This window comes from Euprymna scolopes, chromosome 22 (genome assembly GCF_053919585.1).
Source record: "Euprymna scolopes isolate OS-2025 chromosome 22, ASM5391958v1, whole genome shotgun sequence".
NCBI classification, from domain to species: Eukaryota; Metazoa; Mollusca; class Cephalopoda; order Sepiida; family Sepiolidae; genus Euprymna; species Euprymna scolopes.
The window spans coordinates 38025312-38030731 of record NC_136503.1 but is presented as its reverse complement, the minus strand read 5'-3'; the positions used below and the strand labels follow the sequence as shown (position 1 = coordinate 38030731).

Below are 5420 nucleotides of genomic sequence, written 5' to 3'. Positions count from 1 at the left end.
TGGTCGTCTACTTGCGATTAACAGTTGTTCATTTCTTCAGGGGAAACAAAAGAAAAAGCAATGAGATTTATGCTAAAAAGAAAACTAAATTGAATATTGCTACCTGGAACATAAGGACACTTCTTCATATAAAAGAGTCGGTTAATCCATAGCGGAAAACAGCTGTTCTTGCCAGAGAACTAGCTAGATACCACGTGGATATTGCTGCTCTATCTGAGACTTGTATTAGTGCTGAAGATCAACTTACTGAAAAAAATAATGGGTACACTTTTTTTTTCTGGAAAAGGAAGCCCAAGAGGAGTTGGTTTTGCTATCAGGACAAAGATCTTATCTCAGTTAGAACCTTGTGAAATCAGTGATTGAATCACGTTAGTGAGGGTGCAATAGGCAGACCTTGGTCGCGATCTTCTGTTAATAAGTTCATATAGGAAAACCGTCTTGAGGACGCCAAGTGTCTTTGATGTTTATGACGATCGTGATGATGAACACATAAAATAAATCAATACATAAATAAAAACAATACATGTCCAACAAAAACGATACGTGTAATGGGCAAACCTCGGTCATAATCTTCTGTTTAAAAGTTCTTTACGTCGTGATGATTACACCTCAGTTATCTCAGTATATGCCCTGGCTTTAGATAGTAGTCAGGATGTCAAATTAGCGTTTTGTCAAAGTGTAGGAAATTGTATCAAAGGAATAAGAACAGCAGATAAGATTTTGTTAAAGACTTTAATAAACAGGTTGGAAGTGATCATAAAACCCGGGATTTCTTGGGAAAATACAGTCTTCACAAGGCAAATGAAAATGGTATTCTTCTTTTGCAGTTGTGCACTGTTTTTTGCAGTTATAGTATGCAATACCTTTTAGCAATAATACCCCATTCACAAGATTAAAACATGCATATATTTTTGATTAAGTCATCACTAGGGCAAGGACAAAAGCATATTCTTTTCATTGTTTTGACTCTCGAGTGTGTATCCGTTATCTTATATGCTTTTATATAGAGTGATATAGTTCTCCATTGATTAACTGTGTTTAACTGTGTCGCATAAATACTCGAGAGTCAAAACAATAAAAAGAATATGCTGTTGTCATAGCCCTAGTCATCATGCATAAACGTTATCTTCAAGATATGTGTACTGTAAGGATTGTGCAAAGTGCAAGTGTGGCATTGATCTCAAAGTTGTTTGTGCAAAACTCTAGTTGTGCATAAGAAAAAGGTCAGAGCTAATAGAATAAAAGTGTCAAAACTAATTGATGTCTTCAAATTACAAAATAAAGAAGTGCAGGAAACTCTTAGGACCTCATTTATTAATATCACATTTGATGGAACCTAGGAGCGATTCAAGTCACATATTCCAAAGGAACTGAAGTTCTTGGCCTTAAAAATGACAAATATATGAATTGGTTTGATTTAAAATGATTCTACAATCACCAATGTTTTGGAAGAGAAAAACAAGGCTCATGAGTAGGGCTGTGACAATAGCATATTTTTTTTTTCATTGTTTTGACTCTTGAGTGTTTATCCATTAATATCTCATATGTTTTTATATAGACTGATGTGGTTCTCGGTTGATTGACTGTGTCTTGCTGTGTCGGATATATACTTGAGAGTCAAAAGAATAAAAAGAATATTCTGTTGTCACAGCCCTACTCATGAGATATTTCTGTGTTCAAATAACTGCAGAAAAATCTCATAAAGAAGCAAAATGAAAAGTACAGCATGAGATAATTAGTGGCCAAAATACAGACAACTTATGATCGCAAAGATTAAACAACTATGTGTAAAAAAAAAAGAAAGTCAGAAAGCTTTATGTCCACGGCCTCAACAAATGGTATCTGTGAAATCAAAAGATGGTTCAACTCTTTTCAACAATGTTGAAGGGATCATGGAGTGATGGACAGCACACATTTTAGAGATCTATTTTATAATCCATTTGAAATAAATGATATGGTTATTTTTGTTTTCTTTTTTTTACAAGGGGGTCACTACTAATCAAGGTCCGAAGATCTCCCAGGTATAAAGGTTAATGAATGTAAGGTGGTAGTTTAGTAATCGTTAATGGTGTAGGTTTGGTAGAATTTGGATTATTTAAGGGGACAGTTCAACAAGAACTTGTTTACATTGGACTTGAAGGCTACCATACTGTAATTGGACAGGAAGTGGGTCAACAGAACAGTGTTCCACAGGCAGGCAATTCTAGGAAATAAGCTTTGTTTGTGGAATCTGCATTTAGATTTGTGCACAGATAAAGAGTGGGGGAAATTGTTGATAGTGGTTGTATCTAGTCGGAGTTTTTGTGAAAGTTTGGCAAGGGGAACCATAGATTGAAGCTTAAACGAGCACTTGTCATGAAACCATGATAGAGCAGAGATAGGTTTGCAATGCCTCTTCTGTGGAAAAGGATTGTAGGGAAGAGAAAAAGGCATCACCTAATAGGTTTTTAAGCCGGTTTTGAATTTTATCAAAGCAGGATGTGTTGAGCATCTCCAGCCCAGATGTGTCAACATTACTCCATTTTAAGACGTACTTGGCTCTTATATAGATAGAAGATTGCATCAGCAGTGAGATACCTACTAGAATGATCCAACCACTTTTCCAGTGCAGATTTGATGTATGTGTTCCATTTCAGATCAGGTCAGGTCAGTTCCAGAAGCTTGTCAAGACATGATGTTTCCCCAAAACGAGAGCCATTCATTTCGGTTGGAGCCTGATGAATGATTATGATGAAAAGAGAGAAACTTGGTTTTCAATGTATTAAAATTAATCAGCCACCTTTTTCCTCATTGTACCACTCAAAATCAGAAGAGATACAATTAGAAAGATTTTGGTCATTGCTGGCTTTTGAAGTGTTGCCATAGATTGTGGTGTCGTCTGCATAAATGTCTACAAATGATCTAAGAATATGATTTAGAAGATCATTGTGAAGATCAGAAAGAGAGCTGGGCCCAGGATGGAACCATGAGGGACACCTGCATTGATACCATGAGCTTTTGATTTCTGTCCATCAACAACTACTCTTATAAGCCTATCAGATAGAAAAGATTTAATAATTGAGAGAACATTGTCAGCTGTTCTGTAGCTGGCAATCTTGTGAAGTAGACCTTTATGCAATACCCTATTAAAAACCTTTGATATGTCAAGAGCTATTGCTCTAGCAAGAACCAGTGGATCACCAAATTTAAGCAATGTTGAACCTGGTCGGTACTAAATGGGTAACCATTTTCGACTTTCAGGTGCTGTATGTACACTCCGCTTATCTTGGCATTGTTTCCAGTCGTCCTGGACTTCTTGCCAATGAACAGTGTCGATTGAGGAGAGGTGTGGTTGAAGATTGAGCAACCCTTGCCTCACAATCACATGCATAACTGCCTCTACAGGGGGTATCCTTTGTCTTTTGAGACTGAACGGAGGCATCAAATTGCTCTAGAAATGAAGCCTTCATTGAGAGATTCACTAATCCTGTGTGATACTACAGTTTTATTGATGATCTCCCTCAAAACAAGGTTATCATGGAGATGATGATTGATCCCAGTATTGATGAGATAAAAAGCACAATTAAAGAAATTAATATGGGGAAAGCACCAGGACTTGAATTATTGTTGTTTAGAGGTGATACCAATGCAATTTATACACTCATCCTTGTTGTTTTATACCTTCTTGTGGGAGCTAAACCTCACTACCAAGTTAAACTGATTTTATGTCTAAAACTGCAATTGGAAAACAGCAAATTTGATTTATTTATGAAAAATCAAAAAAAATTGTCAAACAGGAAGTTTACAGAGTTACTTCCCTTGTAATCAAAATAGGTTTTTTTTTTTTTTTTTTTTTTTGTCAAATAAAGTTGCATTATTTGCAAATAAAAACAAAACACACATGCCGTAAGTGTTTTTTCAAAAAGATGAGAATGTGAAGTTTAGGAAGCAAATAATCTTAATAATTGTAGAAATAATTAATTATTGTTAATTTATTATACATATATGCAGACGAAATGGATTACTGGTGATGGTTGGGCCTCTTGTTGTCGTGTTGTCGTGTTGACGCTAACACTAATCTTAGAGCCTTACACTGTTGCTTTGCTATCACTAGCACTCAGTTGGCCTTCTGAGCGAAATCGCAATCAAGAGATCTCGGAGACACAATATTTCTGAACTTGTGGCAGCTGTAGCTCATTTATAGCATGGCGCCTGAAATAGAAAACTAAAACAGAATTCATACTCTTACTAATTAGCATTTACTAAACTTTTGGCATGTTTAAAATAGTCTATGCTGTAAATGTGGTATTATGATGATTGGTTTAAATGTAGAAACCCTCCTTAATATTCCTATGATAATGATATATGACCTAGTAGCTAATTTTTTGACACTTTGTATCTAAAATTTAATGAGTAAATTTATAATCATTGTCTTAGAATAATAAACATATTTAAGGGAGATAAACTAGTGTTGTCAATTGAGATTTTCAAAATCCTCTAGATTTAAAATTTTTTTATCCTAACTGAGAGTTTGTAAATTCGCTAGATTAAAAAAAAAAAAAGAAAAAGTGAAGCATGCATGGTCCCCCGTGAATGCTGTGAAATGTTTTTGACTCCTAATGGGGGTAGAGATTTAATTGCTGCCCACCACAACAATATGTGGCACAAGGCCGGAAGGTGGGGATTTAATAAGTGCACATTTTGATGTGGCACTCCTACAATTGTAAAAATTGCCTGAGTAACCCCGTCGGCATTCCCAGTCGGGGCGCCTCAGGTAGTAAGCGATAAACTTACTCCACCGGAAAGCCCAGTGGCAAGGCCTGGGAGGGTGGACCTCCTAGGTATTACCCAGGCGGTGTACTTCAGTCTGACAGGTGCTGGGCCGGTTCCCGGCCTCTCACCTGTCAAGCTGAGTGTCAAGAACGGATCCTTGACAAGTACTTCTACCCTGTCTCCCTGCAGCCGAAGCCGCTAGGAGACACATCCCCATCAGACGAACTAATGGGGGTATGACACCAATGATTTTTAAAATCGTTTTTCTAACCACCGGTTGTGGTAATCAACCAATGAAAATGTTCCAAAGTTACTATAAAAATTGTCAAATTTTGGATTCAATCAGTTCGCCGTTGGCTATGTCATGAGCCGCATTTGATTCTTAGCTGCCATTTTTGTTACTGGAAATTACTTCACACTCAGTATCGGGACTGCACTCTGTTCAAAATAATGTCTCAACACTTAACAAGTGCACAGTGAAGGAGGCATAAAAAAAATGACTAAGCTCAGCATTTGCCCCCCCCCCTCATTTAGCCCTAAAAGTCCCCAGGGGACGTCAAATCCTGGTGAAAATGAACAAACGGTGCAATTTTAGGCCTTAACATATGTAAATTTGAGTTCTGCACTATGCAAACGAGAAATGACTCAGTCTATCATTTGCTCCCCCC

At 37.0% G+C, this 5420-nt stretch overlaps 1 pseudogene; it reads left to right on the top strand.

Moving 5' to 3' along the window:
- The first annotated feature begins 4067 nt into the window (after positions 1-4067).
- Positions 4068-4195, top strand: LOC145244223 (U11 spliceosomal RNA; annotated as a pseudogene).
- The last annotated feature ends 1225 nt before the right edge of the window (positions 4196-5420 follow it).